This window comes from Stegodyphus dumicola, chromosome 6, assembly GCF_044657685.1.
Source record: "Stegodyphus dumicola isolate Sdum_Otavi_A_Nest chromosome 6, ASM4465768v1".
Taxonomy (NCBI): domain Eukaryota; kingdom Metazoa; phylum Arthropoda; class Arachnida; order Araneae; family Eresidae; genus Stegodyphus; species Stegodyphus dumicola.
In genome coordinates, this window is record NC_140773.1 from 214,862,591 (window position 1) to 214,883,423 (window position 20,833).

The following is a 20,833-nucleotide window of genomic DNA, read 5'->3' on the forward strand; positions in this document are numbered from 1 at the left end:
AATCTATCGTCTTATTGACATTACAGAGCATCCTTAGCGCAGTTTTCTTAAAATTTTGAATCGTTATATTATATGTAATGCCACGCATATGCTATCAACTCACCTTAACAAGTGTTGCCATTGTGCCGAATGTAAAATCTTTAATTTATCTTGCATGATCGTTTCTCAGAATGTTACCAATTGGGAAAATGTAAGATCTTTAACTTACTTTCCAAAACTTATCACTGTTTCACAAACTGAACAAATTAAAAGCAATAAACGCACTCTTCTTAATAAATGAAATCTCTATTTTAATAATTTACGTAAAGGTTTTAAGTTAAAATACATTTAAATTAAGAGGGCGCATGTGGAACTGATAAATTTTTGAATATTTGCAACGTTTTTTATTTTTAATAAGAAATGTTTCTAACACTTTTTTTTTTCTTTCGTTAGAAGAAATTTATCAAAATTCCCTCCCCCAGCTTAAAAAAAAAATTTTGTTTACTTAATTTTTACATTCTGTATTTTATTTAGTTTTTTTATATATTTTGTTATATTCTATTTTTCATATATTTTATTATTTTTTTATTAGTCCAAAGGAGAGAAGGCCCAGAAGGGCTATCAGTCTCGAAACGGCATTTTGCGTCGGTTTACTATAAATGTTCGTTTCACTTTTCAAAATGTTGCCACCAAATGTCATAACCTTATATTATATTTAAGCAAATTAAATAATGAAGACTCTGCATAAATGTATGTATATTTCTCGCATTGTGAAAAAGCAACGGAGTCCACCTGGAAGCTCGAATTTGGAACTTCTTTTATTGCCTATCTCATATTTTGTAAGACTTTAACGATTTTTTTATTGAAAACTCAACAATTTCAATGTGAGTAGTGGCAACACTGAAGAAAGAAAACATTTTTATGTCCAGCGCGCGAGACTCTGTTATCGGACATTCTAAAGATACGTTGTTTTTAAATATCTTTGCGTGCATACGGGTTCGTAATACATTGAATGCACAAGTCCGGTAAAAGATTAATAAAATTTATTCTTATCGCAAGAAATGTAACAAAGCGCTGGAGTTTTCTCAGAGATATTCGTACAAGTACGCAATATCATGCAATATAATCAGTAGTTATTTTCCAAACTACTCAAAACGTTAGAATACGACGCAGTGCAAAGAGTAAGGTAATCCGATCTCACCGTGAATTCGCTGCAATCAACAACAGCTCACTAAACAACTACTGAGCTCAGATGTCCCTCTCAGGCTTTTTAAAGCATTTTAATCGGTCGCGAAGAAGTTCTGGTAATTGCTGCTTTCTCGAGATTTCTGGAGATCAAAAGAGTAGAATGACGGTTACAGCTAACATAGTAGTCAATTACACTTATTCAATTTAAATATAAATTAAGAGATATCTATTTATTAAATGTTAAATACGAGTGCTCCTGTATTTTTACTTTTTCGGCGTAGCTTTCTCTTAAAATATGTTTCTTGCTGCATTGCACGGGGATATAAAACAATTTTAATTATAATTCTGTAGAGGCATTAGGTTTTTTGGAAAGCAGGAGAAATGAAAAAGGAGCAATGCCCTCGCCGGGACTCGAACCATGGACCTCTCGAATACACGTCGGCACTACACCACGTAAAATAATAATAATCCTATATGATATAAAATATAAAAGCGTAATATAAAATCTAAAAGCTTTCAGATGTTTTTGGTCATTTCTTACTTAATTTTTATATTCTAAATTTTATGTATTTTATTATATTATTTTATTACATTTTTGAATTCTATTCTATTACTTTTTTACTTATAGTCTTACGAGAACTTTCCAGAAAATATATTTCAATTTTGCCTGAGTACAAATCCCGATTGTAAATCTTTTTTAATCGTGAATTCTAGAAGTCACGAAAAGAAGAAAGACACCCCCCCCTCGAAAAAGAAATAAGATATTTCTTCAGCATTCTGCATCAAAGGAAAATAAGTCACTTCGATTTCTGAAGTCACGAACAAGAGTAGGATGATAGAGACAAGATATGTTCTTTAGAAATCTAGATGGAAGAAATCTAAATCACATCCATCTCTTTATTTCTGCTTTACTTTACTGAAGAGTAGCTGTATTCGTTTATTAATTTAATAACGATTTCAGGTTAACGCTTTCTTTAACACTCTAACAATGTAGGCGGGAAATGATGTAATACAACCCACGAACGTCGATTATATCAACCCGTTTTATCTCTTTCCGTTTAGTCGTCCTTGCTGTTCTCTCAATAACACCTATTTGCAATGGCATTGAGTGAGTCAACTTGCAAATGAGACATTTTCCAGTTTAACTTTTTAGCTTTCAAATAAATTGTAATTCGTTTTGAAACTGATATACCTTTTTATAGTCAACCTGGGAAAAAAATAGGCCAAAACGTTTTGTTAGGTCATAAAGCTACTAACGAAATAAGTTGTCAACAGACCTATAAAAACAAAGTTATTTCTTAAAAATGGGGGAGGAGTTTTTTCCCCTTTTCTTTTTTATTTATTTATTTATTTTTTCGTTTCCCTAATTTCCCCCTTCCCTCTTTTTTTTTTTAAAGGAACGTGGAAAATTTGCACAAAAGATATCTCAGTTAAAAGTTTTTATAAATGTAATCATATGATCACATACAAGCATTACAGACTTGAAACTCTGTCACTGTATACAATATTTCTATCTGAAAGTTCAAACTCTTCATTAATTTAATTTAAAAAAGCGAAGAAAGGATGCTTAATAATAAAGCTAAAAAGACAAAAAAAAAAAAAAAAAAAAAAGATGGGGTTTAGTAGGAGTGAGAACAGGAGACTGGTAGACTGCGAGCTTAGCGAGACCATAAAAAACCTTAACAAACCCTTTTGGACGATCACTAAACTCTGGAGCCTTTTAGATTTTTTTTTTTTTTTTTTTTTTCTGTTCGCCCGACTTGGTTTAAAATGGTTCCTGACGCTAGGCTGCGTTTTGTGGATCACATATTAAAGCGTTATGTTACGTGCATATTACACATATTAAAAAATAATCAGGATTTCCATGCAATATATAATCCATTTAACATGTTTATGGTCGTTGGTGCCGTTCAGATGGTATAGTGGTTAGGGGACCCTACTGCGATACCGAAGGGCCCGGATTTGGGATCCTAAAGAAGGCATGGATGCATGTGAATGTATAGTGTCTTTGCGGCATGAGGGCACTCTAAATGAATGGCGAGTCGAACATCCTCTCGAGAGGTTGATGGCAAGAGAAGGGGGGTAAGAGACACTCGGACCCGTCCTTTCCCGAGGTGCTGTTCATCAAAATTTGGGCGAAACTGAGCGAAGTCGTATTGTTTATCTGCATGATGCTCAAGGCTCTAGCTAACGACAGGCGCAATCTTGCTCTCCTTGCTACCATGAATTTCGTGGGTTTGTTTTTATGTTTCTGTCAGACAAGTGAGATAAGTCGCAACAACAACACCCCACGTGGTCATTGGTAATCAGAGTAAAACAAATGTTTACTGAAACGGGAGGGAAAAAAAAAAAAAAAAAAAAAAACGGGAAAAAAAAAAACAATAAAAGACATAAATCAAATGAATATTTACGAGTTTACTATCTTTGTTTTTAAAGAGTCTAAGTTATTTTCAACAGTAAATGTTAATTCTACTCGCGTGCTCTCATACTCATTCTACTCAGTGCCTCAGCTCTGCGCAGACGATTTCATTTGGAAGTTCGCGCAAACAGAATTCTTATTAAGTTACCGGACTGTAGCATAAGGTAAATAAAATAACAGTGGAATTAAAACATTTTAGCAAATTAGTATTCCCTCCCCATCGTTTATTTAAGCAGTTATTCTAGTCTTTCTTTAACACACGTCTTGAAAACAAAAATCGAACCCGAGGAAGATAACAAGACGTAACGAAGTTGCAATAATCCACGAGGAAAACAAACTGATGTAGTACAAAGTATCGTGTCTTAGTCGATAACGAACGCTAAACAAATTTATCAAATCATGATGCGCTGGAGGAGAGAATATTGGATCGTCTGCGGAGAGTGCGAAGAATAATGCATCGTTTGCAGCAGAAGCCGTTCGTCATGGGGGAATTTCCAACTGCCTCACAGTTTTCGTTGCCTGCGAGCGAAATATTGATTCTTCTATCGACTCTATCATATACCTGGTGGCTGCTGTAAGTAATTCGGTCGCCGGTCAGTGAGGCAGAGGCGCCAGCCAGTTGGCGTGCAAACTTCAAAAACATCATTGTTAAAAGAAGCCGAGACGCGCTTATAATACGGGATCTCTGTCAGCATGGAAAGCAAACCTAATCAAAATGCTGCCATTTTTTTTTTTTTTTTTTTCCGAGCCAAATACAGAACGTAATAACTTTAACTCGTTATCGATTTTAATTCATAACCAGATTTTATTTTTAATGTTATTCATCTGGATATTGAAGAACGGTGTAAAAAATATTACTTTTTGAATTTCTAATGCATTTTATTTCCTATCTTGAATGTGAGTAAAAGTCTGGTTATGAATTAATATAACTTCCCAGATACCATGCCAAAATAACGAATCTGCAAAATTATTTTCCTAGGAAAGCGCATTTAAATATTTGACACACATATGCTCTTGCAAAAAATGAAGCTGCTATAACTTCTGCATCATAATCATCAAATATCGTCGCTAAATTTATAAACTTAACTTAGAAAATGAAAAGTGAGTACTATAAAAATGTATATTTGTGTTTAGGGCAGGAGTCCACGATAAGAATTTAACATTTTGTACAGTTTTTCTATTTAAATTTTTTTTTTTTCTCTCTCTCTTTTATTTTCAAGATTTTTTCTTCATAACGCAAAAAAGTATAAAACGAATAACATTTTTCTTTCAGTCCAAAGAGGCAATTTGCCCAGAAGGTCTATTAATTTCGTTTTGGCATTTTGCGTTGATTCACTATAAAGGTTGATTCACTTTTTAAATTGTTGCCACCAAATATTAGAGCCCTGTATTATTTTTAACGTATTTAAATAATGAAGAATCTGAATAAATGTATGCATGTTTCTCGCATTGTGATAAAACAACGGTACCTAGAGCCATCTAATTTTGAATAACGTATGTCTCCACCCGAATATTGGCATCTGGAAGCCCTAATTTGGAATTTGAAATTTGTTTTATCTTCGAGTTCATATTTTGTAACACTTTAACGAATTTTTTCATTACCAAACTCAACGATTTCAAAGCGAGCAATGGCAACATTGTACGAAAAAAAAAAAAAAAAAAATTATCTCCAGCTCGCGAAACTGTGTATCGGAAATTCTAAAGATATGTTCTTTTAAATATTTTGTGTTGTTGCTGTTGTACTGAATTTTAAGGTTGAAGGGCGAAGAATATGCTATTTAATAAATAAAGGTAACACGCAAAACGCCCCTTTTGACGGAATATAAAATCTGAAAGCCCCTCTTTTTTTTTTTTTTTTTTTTTTTTGTTTGTTTGTTTTTTTGTTTTTAATACTGAAACTAGAAGAGGTAGAAACATGAAAGAAGTATCAAAACAACTGAGCGGTAAATAAGATAACACGGATCTCAATTAGGATTCTCCAGACCCTAGAATTCCATGAAAAGTTACTGTGGGTTAGTCATGCGGCTTATCATGAGAAATAAAGAAAAGGAAATATTAGTCATAGATTTAAATACTCGTATAGGGAATCACATGTAACACTTATGCAAAGCTCGCTCAAGACACAAGTTCAAGTATTCCATAATGTAAAAACCACTGAGAAATGCTTATCTAGATTTTTTTTCGATGCAGAACTGCTATGCTGCTTTGGCCAAAGAAATCTTAAGACTGCTACTGGGTAGAAATGGCCACTGAAATTACATTTTTGAGACTTTAACTCGGAAACTAAACGTGCTAGTTCAATGCAAGGAAGACCAAAGATGGCGCAACTCCATGAGACCAGCAACTTTTACTTGAGATATTTTATCATACAATTTTATCTTTGGGAAATTTACGAAAAATTCACAGGATCCGAACAGGACAAGGCCTAATGAAGCTATTTCTGGACCACTATGAACAAGTCTATTTCAGGGACTCCAAAGCCATTTTTTTAAAGAATTTAAGGAATCGATGAGGCCCTAGGTCCGAAGTTTAACCACCTACAAAATAAAAAGTTAATACCTTGCAAGCAGATCCCAGTCAAAACAGCCTCCACTCCAGTCAAAAACTGCAATGTTTGTTCCTTTAGAATTGCACTGTACTTTTTTTCTACATCTTCTGTGATATCTTCAAGAGGTTTCTTGGAACCAAAATACTTAAATGGATTTAAAAAAAAAAAAAAATGGTTACAAGCATCAACATTTGAAAAGTAATTACTGTGGAGGAAATACTTTATCGCCAGAGGGTAGGCAGTTGGCATTAGTTGTCTAACAGCGGTTGTGCTGATAGGTAGAGTAAGTTTGCAGAAGTGTCAGAGCGAATGAATTGACAAGTGATTGCAAAAGTGATCTCGCTTGGAGGTGCGAGCCGTGATTCGTTGTCGAAATCGAATATCTGGAAGGTGGCCATGCCGTTACTGCCGATTGTTATTGTGCCACTTAGACACGGTTACGAGAAGCCATCCGACGCTGGCATCGCCTTGGCATCTCGAGTGATGGTGTCACCCTCTTGCATGGCAATGCTAGGACCTATACTGCTCGCCAAACTCAAGAATTGTAGCAAAAGTGAGAAATCTGGAGACACCACCCCCATAGAGCATAGTGATTATTATCTTTTTTTCCGAAATTGAAGGAACATTTATCTGGAATTAGTTTTTCTTCAGAGAGTGATGTGAAACATCCACCGAGAGTTGGCTCAGTGGGCAGGGACGTGGTTTCTGCCAATCCGGGTTAAACAATTTGGGTCTTGTGTTAAGATGAATGTCTGAATAGATTTGGTGATTATGCGGTAAAATGATAGGCATGTGCGCTTCTTAATTCCCTTTTGTATTTTTTTTTTTTTTTTTTTTTTCTATTGGCAATAAATAATTTTTTATTATCCTTATAACCTTTTTTTTGGATTCATCCTCGTATGAACTTAATCCACAGTGCTTTCTTTATAACTGATAAGATCATTGCGAGATCACCTGAACTGTGAACACTTTGCGCAATAAGAAGAATTTTAGTTATTTTTGGCCTAACATCCTCGAAACAAAGCATTAAATGAATAAAAAATTTAATTTAATTAAGCACTGTTTTCGGAACTATTGAAAAAATTGCTTAATTAAATTCTAAATTAATAAAACTCTACATAAATTAGTATTTACACAGAGTACTGTAGAGACATTAGGATTTTTTATGTTTAGAGATATGAAAAAAGAGCTACGCCCTCGCCGGGACTCGAACCACGGACCTCTCGAATATGGCTATTACACCACGAAGGCATGCTGAGAAGATGGGAGAAATATCTTATATACTCACCCTTTTAAAGGGGACTGGGGATCAAGGGACCCAATCGCCAAATCCTGGTGAGGGAGAATCATCATTCACCACTTTTTTTTTTTTAGTTCGAGCGCCACTGTAGAGATACTAGGTTATTTCAAAGCAGGAGAGATGAAAAATGAACAACGCCCTCACCGGGACTCGAACCTAGACCTCTCGAATAGGCGCCGAGCGTGCTGACAGCTTCACCACGAAGGCATGCTAAAAAGGTGGGAGAAATACCTTATAGTGCTTTAAAGCTAAGGGTCCGGTAATGCACTGTGATGATTAACTTTTTTTGAATCAAAAGCAAGAGCTAACATTGAATTTTCACGTCTTTCTCACGCATATTTTTTTCATATTCATATGTGCGTCCTTTTTGTACATGCAAAGAGGAAATTTAAATGAATTATGAGCCATTTCACTGTTTAGTCCTATGAAAATGAAGGCAAAGTGTTGCATTTAGAATGGAAGTGATAAATAATTCATCTACGGCGATAAGGATGTACGAAAGCTAGTAATTATTTTATTCCAAAACAGCATAAAATAGACATGAAGTACGTTTTTAGCCCGAAAAGGCTATTGATTTCATTTTGGCATTTTGCGTCGGTTCACTATAAATTTCGTTTCACTTTTCAAATTGTTGCCACCAAATATTATCGCCCTGTATTATATTTAAAGAAATTAAATAATGAAGAATCTGTATGAATGTATGTATGTTTCTCGCATTGTGATAAAACAACGGTACCTAGAGCCATCTAATTTTGAATAACGTAATCCTCCACCGAATCAGGGTTTAAAGATTTTATTTATTCTCTTTGACAGCGGAGAGAATTCGTTCCCCAAACTTACTAACTGCACTCTTCCATTTTTAATCCCCCAAATTTTAAAATATTAGTTGTTTACATCTACTTTTTTTGCTAATGCTCCGTCATACATTGTGTTTCAGGATTCTATTTAAATTCGGGCTGATAACGGCAAACTGCCTTGATGTTGTTTTCCAGTTATGTCACACCTCTTGCAGAGATGAATGCTTAAAATAATTTAATTAATAAACAAAGTATCAGCATAGGGAGGTGAAAGAACGTTGAACAGAAGCAGTATATTTGAACTCGTGCCATCTCTCCTAGCGGAGACATTGGAATTAGGCCAGATGAGTAGCCTCGCCCCCCCCCGTCGTGCTGGGTAGAAAAAGGCTTAATGGATGTCTTCCGTATATTAATGACGGAGCAGTTGGGTAAATCGTCACAACTAACAAAACTACCCAATGTTTCTCACAGCCAGAGATCGAATGCCCAGCTGACGTATTCGAAGCTGTAGATATATAGATTTAGAAAAGGGATAAAAATAACAAGACTTGAAATTAACAGGATTAATAATAGTACAGAAAAAAATGAAAACAAATTGAAAGCTTTCATATTACACAGTTTTCCCCCAGACCACTTCTCGAAGGCAAATACGGTTAACGTTATATATAAGAGCCGGATACGGTTACAGTTACATATAGGGATCAATACAGTATCAACTAGAGTTAAATTAACATTGGACCAAAATGTCAGGAAATGTTCTCCATGTGTGGCGATTTTTGGCTATTTATCGCCAAATTTGGTAACTTTCAGCTATTTATCGCCAAATTTGGTGACAAAAATTAGTCGGCAAAACTTGGCGATATCTTGCCAGTTTAATGAAATAGCCGTTTACCTCAACGTTAAATAGACTTGCTTCTGTGGTATTATTTTTCCGCAGAGATTTGTCCTTTTCAAACATTTATTTCATGATACATTACATAAATGATGCTACAATTTCGCATAAAATATCATTAAAATTAGTTGCATATATGCAAGCTTCGTAACAACACATTTTTTTTTTTATATCACAGTAATTTATTTTATGCACTAGATGTTCTGAAGCTCTACGCCTTGACCCCTGACGCGTCGCAGTTGAAAAGGCAAGAATGTCATTAGATATTATACATTTAATGTAATATTTATTAGGTTTAAAATATGCTATATATATTTCTATTACGTAAAATTAATTGTTACATTATTAGTCCAAAGGGGCTTTGTCCCTGAAGGACAATTGTTTTCGTTTTGCAATTTTGCGTTGGATCATTATAAATGTCCGTTTCACTTTTCAAACTGTTGCCACCCAATGTTAGAGTCCTGCATTATATTTGAAGAAATTAAATAATGAAAAATCTGCATAAATGTACGTCTATTTCTCGCATTGTGATAAAACCAACGGTACATAAAGCCATCGAATTTTGAATGACGTAATCATCCTACGAATATGGGCATGTGGAAGACCCAATTTTAAATTTGGAATTTGTTTTATGATCGATTTCATATTTTGTAAAACTTTAACGAATTTTTGAGTACCAAACTCAACGATTTAAAAGCGAGCAATGGCAACACTCTACGGCGGGGGCGGGGGAACCTTTTTATCTCCAGCGGGCGCGGAACAGTGTATCGGAAATTCTAAAGATAGGCTCACTTTAAAATTATTTTGCGACATTGCTGCTGAACTAAATTTTATGGTTTAAGTGCAAAGAACACGGTATTTAATAAATAAAGGTAAGACACAAAACGTTAAAAAGGAGTTCCTTTAAACGTCATTTAAAATCTGAAAATTTTCAGATTTTTTGGGGAATTTCAGATTTTTTTGGGAAATTTTTTAGGGGGAAAAATCAAAGGGGGATTTTTTCAGATTTTTTGCGATTTTTTCAGATTTGTATTTTATTATTTATTTTCTTTGTACTATTATGCCAATTACGTTCGTTTTGGTGTAATACTATTATGTCATTTATGCACGTATCTAGGTATCACAAAATAATGTAGTTGTATAATACTGTTGTTTTTGTTGCTAATGCACACTTTTCGGACCTATAGTCAGTGTAAAGCCGACGAAATTCCTTGTGGCAAGTTTACGCCTGTCGTTGGCCACAGCTTTGAGCACCTTACAAATGACAGTGGAATTTTGTTCAGTACCCCCCCCCCCCAAATTTTGATGGGCAGCATCCTAGGGGACAGGCCAGAGGGTCTCCAACCTCTTTTCCCCTAGCATCAGCCTCTCGAGGTGGCTTTTGGCTCGCCGCATATTTAGACTGCCCCCATGCCGCACGGACACTGTACATTTATAAGCATCCACGCCCACTCCGTGACCTTCGGCAAGGCAGTCAACGCTAATCACTATACAGGTTGGGCGGCTGTATAATACTATTTTATTAATGATTTACTTCGTGCTGACATATTATTTTTAAAATACATTCCAGCACACTGCGCGGAATAACGCTCGCTCGATTTGCGACGAATTATTATTCGAAACTTGCCTCACAAGAATTATACACTAAACAGTATATTACACTTTTCTCTCCCAAGACAAAATCCACAGCTGTAGCTCAGTGTTGGATCTTGTGCTCATAGATCGGCTCAGAATGCGAGGTAAAGTTTTTATCTCTAGTTCCGCTGCTTTAGGTGAAACATTATCTTCCGAAACCTTTGCTTCTAGCAGAGAAAACAGTAATAGGTATTCACTAATAGAGAACTATTCATAAACTAAAGGAAAACCAATCAGGTTTTACTATATGTGAAATATCTTAGACAGGTCAGGTAATCGAAGCGCCAATGATGTAGGACATAACGAATGCTTCTTCAACTTGCCTGCTGCAACAGACTAGAAAATCGAATTTCATTCCAGTAACGACATGTAACAGCTTCTATAATCTGGGAAAATAAACTTCGAATATGCATTTACCTGAAGCACAGAGATACTAGCAACGATTTTTTTTGTTCTTTTGCCGCTGCTTTGAAGTACACAGGACCTCCAGGTTTGAATGATGCTAAAGATTTAATTGGATGAGTAGGAGTAGGATAATGTAAAAGCAGAAGGATAGCAGTGTGAAAGAATGAAAGACTTAATGGATGAGCAGGGGAGGAGATAAATTAGATTTGCTTGCATCGTAGAATCTCATTAGGGTAAAATCCTTGCAGCTCTGTTAGCGTATGGCGATGAGATGTGAAAAATGCGTTCTGAGGGACTTAGGAAAGACCTATTTTGTTTTTTAAGTTATTTATCCCACAGCGAAGTATTATCTTAGTTATACGCGAAGTACCCACTCGAACTCCTGGAGGTTCAGCCAGTAGAAGAAACACAACTAAAGATTTGGTCGCATCGAATTAACATTATAGCTCAGAATGAGTTTGGAAAATTAAGAATTTGGTCACCATCGTGTACTTTAAATCGTAAAAGCAAGATTTCTTTAAGCATGAGTTAATTTTTTTATACATCGACAATTTTTACTAAGGACTAATATATTTTGCTATCAGTAGCTTTACAAAGCATTTTCTCCCTCTTTCCAACATGCCTTCGTGGTGGAACGGTAGCACACTCGGCGCGTATCCGAGTGGTCCAGGATTCCAGTCTCAGTGAGGGTACTGCACATATGTCACCTCTTCTGCATTTTTTTTTTTTTTTTTTTAAAGCCCAAAGGGGCGTTAGACCCAAAGGGCTATTAGTCTGAAAACGGCATTTTGCGTCGTTTCACTTTCTGCGTTGATTCCTTTTTCAAGCTTTTGTCACCAAATATTATCGCCCTGTATTAAAGAAATTAAATAACGAAGCATTCCCATCAATGTTTCTAGCTTTGTGGAAAAACAGCAGTAGATAGAGCCATCATATTTTCAATAACATGGTATCCACCCGAATATGGACACCTGAAAACCCGAATTTTAAATTTCGTATTAACTTTATAATCTATATCATGTTTTGTAAAACTTTAATGGATTTTTGATTCACAAACTGAATGATTTGAAAGCGAGCAGTGGCCACAGTGTACGGAATAAAGTATTTTTTCCTCCAGGGCGCAAGACTGTCTATCGAAAATTCTAAAGAGAGCTGTTTTTAAATATTTTGAGATTTGGCCGCTGAATTCAATTTTATGTGTTATTCGCACTTAAATGAGAAAAAGAACGCGGTATTTCTTGAATAAAGTTAACCTACAAAACGCTAATAATAAAAAGACAAAATTTTTTACAAGTCCTCTTACTAAGAAACGGAACGTTAATATTCTAAACTGAAAAGAAGGCTTGGAAAAAAAAAAAAAAAAAAAAAAAAAAAAATGAAGAATATATGCCGACATTCCATCGAGAATGCTGTTATGCTGCTTTTAAAATTCTTATAATTCTGGCATTGAATTGTGTATGGCGTAACTGAGAAAAAAAAAAAAAATACTTAATAATAAGGGGAGGGGTTAGCTGGAGTTAGGGCAACAGCAGACTGATAGGACGCGATGTCAGCGAGTGCGTAAAAAACCTTAACGAACGCTTTTGGGCGGCCGTTAAAACCCGAAACCTTTCAGATTTCTTTTTAGCCCTAAGGGCGTCAGGTCAGAAGGGCGTCCGGCCAGAAGGACTACTAATTTCGTTTTGTCATTTTGCGATGTTTCATTTTTCAAATTGTTGCCATCTGAATGTAATGCAAAGTTCTATTATTTGGTAAAAATTTAAAGAAATTCAATAATGAAGAATTTGCTGAACGTGTGTATGTTTTTCTCGCATTCACAAACAACGGAACCTAGAGACATCAAATTTTGAATAATGTAGTCCTCCACTCGAATATTACTTCTTAACTCATTTAACTGCAAAGAAATGTTTATAAAAATGGCTGTGCTTTATTACTATTTTATATTTAAAATACTCATAAAACACAATTAAATAACATACAATCGGAATGCACATATTGTCAGCTCTTCAAAACGTCGATGACTATTAAAATTACCGATAAAAAAGTTTTAAAATATCTTCTTTGACTTAATTTATTTATGCATTTTCAGAACGGAAAGAAAAATGTTTTAAGTGCATGTAATTATCTGAAATGAAATTTCAGACTTATCAAATACGCAGCAACTCAGCTCTTCTCCCGGAGCCATTGCAAAACGTTGCAGATTTTGTATCTGAAGCATATATAGAATAGCCACTTCCTTATATTTCAAAGAAACTTTTGAGAAAGACTTCGAAAATCCACGTATGAGGGAGGGAAAAAAAAAAAAAAAAAACTTTCAAAAGAAAGAACTTAGATGCAGACAAGATAGTGAACTCTTTTAAACCGGATACATGGGAATACAGGAGATGGTTTCTTGTGGTCAACAGAAGACAGTGCTCCTTCTTGGCGAAACCGCAACCGTGTCTATTTTCGGGATATTCTCAGCGGGAACTCCACTATATGTGTCGAGTCCAGAAATCCCCGGACGGTGATCCACAAAGGGATATCTCCCGGAAAAGTGGATTTTTCTGGAAAAGAATTAATCTTCCGGAGCGTCTTCTTGTGTTCTTGGAGAAGATTACTTAGGCGTAAGTCCTTCGTTTCCCTCCCATGGCGATGGATCTATTAGTAATTAATTTCTGGGATTGCGGTTGTCTGCGTGAGACAGTGCGTGGCGTTCTTTGTTCCTGAGGGGGCACTGCTCCAGAAATGGGGCTGGAGAAAATAGAACGTATGTTTACAAAGAGGGGGTTCTATGAGAAGACATTAAAATGCCCTCGCTGGAAATGATGTTTCATTTCGAAAATATTGGACGAAGAGCTTGTGGAAATAATTAAATTGGGCTTTTTATTGTTGGAGCAAATAGTAGGGGCATTAGCTCCCTTGTTCTGGCGTACAATTAACGAGCAAGGAGAAGAATACTTTTATTTAAAGAAACCCGAAGGCATGTAGGATAACAAAGAATGATGCTAATAAAGAATGTGGGATAAAACGACGAAAAAATGAGCTCTAAGGAGCTAGACTGCAATCTTCGGAAAGTCAGATTGTGTTTAATTTGTTCAAATGCTGCATAATCTTTTCGTTTTCTTTTAATTGTATACTTCCTGTTTTAATTTCTAGCTTTTCCTACGTATATCGTTGTGTTTACTGCTTAATTCTATTATTAGTTATAAGGCATTGTGTGTATGTAAGTGTGATGAAACTTCAGGTTTAACTTTGAGGTAATTTTGAAGTGAAGATCGAAAGTTTTGGTAAATCGCATTTGCTTTAGCTGCGACACAGTTGATCTAGTGTTCCTTTTAGTAGTAAAGTGGCTTCTACCAAACGAAACATAGTCTCAAACACAGTCATAGAATTTGCGAAAGAAAATGGAAATTGTGGTACAGGGAGGATACTTGGACTGGTGAAAGCTTCATACGTGAGTGGAAGAAAAATTACATCACAACAATTAATATGCCAAAGAATGAATGTGCTTTGCCGAAATTAGTAATGAAATGGCCTGCCCTAGAACAACGTATTGCGAAATGGGTCCTAGAAAATCGCTAATAACAGCATTTAGCTACATAGAGAAATCTAATTTTTGTATGCTCATCTCTTCCTTATTTTTAGCCCAAAGAGCGTTAGCACAGAAGGGCTATTAATTTCGTTTTGGCAATTTGCGTTGAAAACTTTAAATGTCCGTTCACTTTTAAAACTGTTGCCACGAGATATTACAGCCCTGTATTATATTTAAAGAAATTAAATAATGAAAAATCTACATGAATGTGTGTATGTTTCTCGCATTGTGATAAAACGACGGCACCTAGAGCCATCCAATTTTGAATAACGTACGTCTCTACACGAATATGGGCATCTGGAAGCCCAAATTTGGAATATGGAGATTGTTTTATTATCAATTTCATATTTTGTAAATCTTTAGCGGATTTTTGATGAACAAACTCAACGATTTCAAAGCAAGTAATGACAACACTGTACGGGGGAAAATATGTATCTAGCGCGCTAAACAGTGTATCGGAAATTCTAAAAATTTGCTCATTTTAAAATTATTTTGCGATATTACTGTTGAACTGAATTTTATGGTTTGAGTGCGAAGAACAGGCATATTTAATAAATAAAGGTAACATACAAAATGTTAAAAAAACGCTCCTTTTCAAATCGTTGCCACCAAATACTATCGCCCTGTATTATATTTGAAGAAATTAAATAATGAAGAATCTGCATAAATGTACGTATGTTTCTCGCATTGTGATAAAACAACGGTGCCTAGAGCCATTGAATTTTGAATGACGTAATCCTACTGCGAATGTGGCATCTGAAAGCCCAAATTTGAAATTTGGAATTTGTTTTATGATCAATTTCATAGTTTGTAAAACTTTAACGAATTTTTGATTAAGCAACTCAGCCATTTCAAAGCGAGGAATGGCAACACTGTACGAAAAGAAAAACCTTTTCATCTTCAGCGTGCGAGATTGTGTATCGAAAATTCTAAAGATATGCTCATTTTAAAATTATTTTGCGATACTGCTGTTGATCTGAATTTTATGGTTTAAGTGCGAAGAACATGATATTTAATAAATAAAGGTAACCAACAAAACGTTAAAAAAACACCCCTCTGGGCGTAATATAAAATCTGAATGCTTTCAAAATATTTTTTAAAAATGTATTACTTTTATATCCGGTGTATAACGCGAGGAAACGATGCAGAATCACTCGAACTTCCACTTTCTTATATCCACACGGACCGTCTCATTTTGAAGTTTGCGAAGACGAGGTTATTTTCCAAACTTGTCGTAATATATAATAGTTTTCAGTGGCCAGTGCCGGAGTCAAAGAAGTTCTCTGGCGTAGTTTCAGTGGCTCATTATTCGAAGTGAACCACAGGAGAAACTCAAGCGATTCTTCTTTGAATTAACATTGCAGATACCTACTTCTCAGTGTGCTCTTGAAGGTTACAATCCAGATCTGTAATTACATTAATAAATTTCATTACATGAAAGCATATCAATTTTATGAATTAAAAAAGAAAAGTCATGATGTCCGACTTAAGATAAAAAATTTACAATTGCGAATAAACCAATTTCCCTATAACAAAATTTCAAAAGAAATCGATATTTATAAATACAAATTATCAATAAATTTAATCATTTACAGAGGTTACCTTGAAATGTTCTAATTACTAACTTATCAATCACTTCGATAGATTCTCGAGACTGTAGAACGTCTGCCCACCTACAGTGCATCCGTGACTCAGCCTTATTTATTCAATAACGGGCAGAAAACTGCAGAAAGCGTGAAGTGACTGCTTGTTCAGCCTGGCCTCGCTTTCAAGGTCAAGGCCGAGGTCAATGGATGCTTTTTCATGGAAAACCGACGGACAACTTTTTCCGATCGAATGGCATCCGCTTTTGACCAAGGGTGGTCGCAAACCGTTGGAAAAGAAGAATATTAAATATTACACTCGATCTTACTGGAATATAAATGAATTAATTACCACAGCACGATTAATTTTCAAGGATTTTGAATTCGCAGTTATATACAATACGCTATAAACATTTCGTTTTTTAAATTTGATAATAATTTTTCTTGCTAACCTGTCTTTCCGCGTTCTTTTAATTTCCTCGAAAACAAAGCGCGAAGAAAGAACTTATTGTCCGAATTCTGGAGCCGTATTTTTTGTATTATATAACAAAGAATTAATTTATTGCATAATAATTAATCCTAATTATTTAAGCTATTTATTTGCTAATTATTTATTAATTTAATGGTAGTTATTAGTCCAAAGGGACAATTTGTGCAAAAGGACTATTAATTTCGTTTTGGCATTTCGCGTTGTTTCACTTTTCAAATTGTTGCCACCAAATCTTAGAGCCCTGTATTATATTTAAAGAAATTAAATACTGAAGACTCTGCATAAATGTATGTAAGTTTCTCGCACTGTGATAAAGCAACGGTACCTAGCCATCGAATTTTGAGTAACGTAATCAAATATGGGAATCTGGTAGCCCTAATTTGGAATATGGAATTTGTTTTATTATCGATTTCATATTTTGTAAAACTTTAACGAATTTTTGATTAACAAAATGATTTCAAAGCGAGCAATGGCAACGTTGTACAGAAAAAAAACATTTTTATCTCCAGTGCGTGAGACCGTGTATCCGAAAATCTAAGGATGCTCATTTAAAAATTATTTTGCGATATTGCTGTTGAACTGAATTTTATGGTTTAAGTGCAAAGAACGTGATATTGAATAAATAAAGGTAACACACAAAACGTTAAAAAAACGCCCCTTTGGACGTAATTTAAAATCTGAAACCTGTCAGATTTAATTTTTTTTAAATTTTAAATTTAATGCTAATTATTTAAGCAGGTAAGTGAAACATGAATTCTTTCAAAATTGCATTTTGACAATAATCTGAAATGGTTCTAGTTTCGTAATCAATAACTGTTTTCCTCGTTTAAAATTTTTTTTCTACCTTTATTGAAACATAAACGACCACTAATCTTGTTTTCCTTAGTAAGAAATTTAGAATCAGTTTAGAATAACAAATTGCCTTGGAAATATGTAATTTAAAAATCTGATTTGACCTCTTTGGAGAAATACAATAAACTCGAAGACACGACTTCAAATAATTTCGATCTCCTGTGAGGTCCAGTCTTCTGTTCGCATGGTTTAAGTCCAACCGTAGCCTAGCTTATGTACATCTCTCTTTTTTTTTTTTTTTTTTTTTTGGATGAAATCGTAATTCCAGTCGCAGCCCTCAATGAGTTGAACTTCCGCTATTTAAATTTATTATTTAAATACTCGTCGTTAGTTTAGTACTTTTATTCTCTCTTTAAATTTCTATTGACTTATCGTTTATTACTTATCTATTGGCTTATCGTTGATTATCTATTAATTTTATTAACCCAGAAGGGCTATTAGTCTCGAAACGGCATTTTGCGTTAAATCACTAAAAGCGTTGTATCACTTTTCAAGTTGTTGCCACCGAATATTATTGCCCTGAATTATATTCAAAGAAATTAAATAATGAAGAATCTGCATTAATGTATGTATGTTTCTCGAACAGTGAAAAACGACGCCAATTAGAGCCATCAGATATTGAATAACGTAGTCCTCTACCCAAATATGAACGCCTGGAAGTGCCGCCGATTTTGGAATCTGAAATTGGCTTTATTGTCTATTTCATATTTTGTAAAACTAAAACGATTATTCATACAAAATATAGTTACAGATTTTAAAAAATTTCCAAGCAGATGGCTATTTTTTATAGTAGAGCAAATCGTTTAAAAATGTGCGAACAGGTTCCGTATATGGTTTGTACATTACAAAGAAATTTAAATCGATGATTAGAGTATGGATTAACAAAACTTCCTCTTTATAGTTATGATTGTATACGAACTGGCAGCTTTTGCTATTTCATACTGAAAAATTCCTATTTAAACTTGAAGTGGCAATATCCCGTTTTGATATGAAATTAGTTTTATCGTAAAATGGAAACAATTGCTTTGAGGTGCTTTATTATTTAATTTCGTTGGAAAGAATATATTTGGTATTCTATATTATGATGACAAAAAATTCATTATTTTGTTGTTAGTCTGTAATATTTAAACAAAATAATTTTAATAGTTTGAAAAAAAGCAAGACAATTTAAAAAGATGAATTAAATAATAATAATTTCTTCTTATTTGTCCAGCGGCCGAGCGGTAAAGTCGCTGAACACTGGTCGTTCGGTCCGAGGTTCAAATCCCGCGAACGGGCTGGCTGCATGGGTGTTTTCGTGGTTTTCCCCATGTGTAACGTGTATACGAGCCAGTTTCCCTTAGAAAGTCCTCCAGGAAAGTCATCCCTCCTCTTAGGCAGATAGCCCTAGTGTGCTTTGCCATAATTAAATACACCAAATACACCAAATTATTTGACTCGGTAAAGAATCCAGTTATCAAGAATATGTTAACATCCGAATGAGCTTTGATCTGAGTCCAGATGCTTTCAGTTCCAAGATAGTTTTATAAAACAGTTAATAAATTAAATAACACGATAATAAAACATTTATAAATTAAAACATTTATCAGTTTGAATTAAAATAAGATAATTTTAAAAAATTAATTAAATAATAAAAATTTTTTCTTATTTGACTCGTAAGGAGAAAATACTCCAGTTATTCAAAATATTTTAATATCCGAATAATGGGCTTTGATATCAGTCCGGATGCTTTCAGTTCCAAGATGGTTTTATAAAATAAATTCTGTCAATGACTCACATCTGCTTAGAGTCAAGATCCACAAACAGACCGCAACGCAGCTCAGAGTGCCAGATGGCCAGTTTCGTTGATGCAAGTTTTTTGAAACTTTTTCTATGAGGCGTCGAATGAGCGAAAATTTCTGTAGCATACAGCTAGCTAATCGATATGAAATTTAATTTTAGATACGTGTATCCCGAATAAAGGCTACGCTTCTCATTTTTTAAGTGGTTATTTAAATACGAAAACGAATTAATTAATTGAAATCTTTAACGCATTTGCAAATATATCATTTTTCGAAATTCTGAAGCCTTTTTGTTTTAACTTCTTTCTCAAGTTCAGTGAAATATTGAATATTATTAAAATACATTAAATGCGCTCTTTAAATTCGTGATTCCGGATGGCCGTCCATATATAACGCAATCCTCGCATCATTAATTCAGTTAATTGAAGCACTTCAATTTTTCCTCAGTTTCGGTTTATCAAACTTTTTTCGCTCCCGGTTTGTCTGGTTCAGAGGAAACTCTCGAGGATCCTTCATTCTATGTTTATGAAACCCTCATTTGAATAAAAACCTAATTTATCTAAAATTATAGTAAATTACTAATAATATTTAAAGGGCTCATTAAAAATGAGGGAATATTTTTTAAATGTAAGCTATTCATACATTGCATAAAACTGAATTAAAAAAATAGCGAATACAGAATATATTTTAATGACTAAAACGAGTCCCAAGTATTAATCATATAAATAATATTAATAAAAAAACTACTTACCTATTTATTTACATGAAAAATTTTAAGAGCATTTCTATTTTCTATTACAATTTTTAAGGAAGTCATCTTTAGATTTTGAGAGATCGTGATTTGTAAATGCGGGTATTTATTTGAACTCATCTCTCTCTCTATATATATAAATGAATTTTTGTTTGTTTGTCTTTTATAGAAATTTACAGTTTAATTCCGATCTTTATGAAACTTGCCATACTCGACCTTCAAAACGAACTTTTGATTAAAAACTCAACCATATAAAAGCTTTGCGTTGCCACTCTGCAATGCGTAAGAGATATGTTTCAAATTTAATCAGAAAACTCCATGGTATAAAAAGAAATTATGTTGCCACTCAGGAAACCGCAATTATATTAATATATCTCGAATTTCATAAACAAACTCGGCTGTTCAAGAGTAATATGTTGCTACTGCCCAAGCTAAAATATTTTAAAGTATCTTATCGCAAAGCTAAATGTGCTAAATTAAACTTTTTATCGTAAAGCGTAAAAAGTTTAATTTTTCACTGATTAATATGCGTGTTATTGCATCACACGTATTTTCTTTGCTTTTTGAAAGGAAATTTGTAATAGTCGTCACAAAACATTTCTTTCGCTATGATATCAGTTATGCCACCAAAACGAAAAT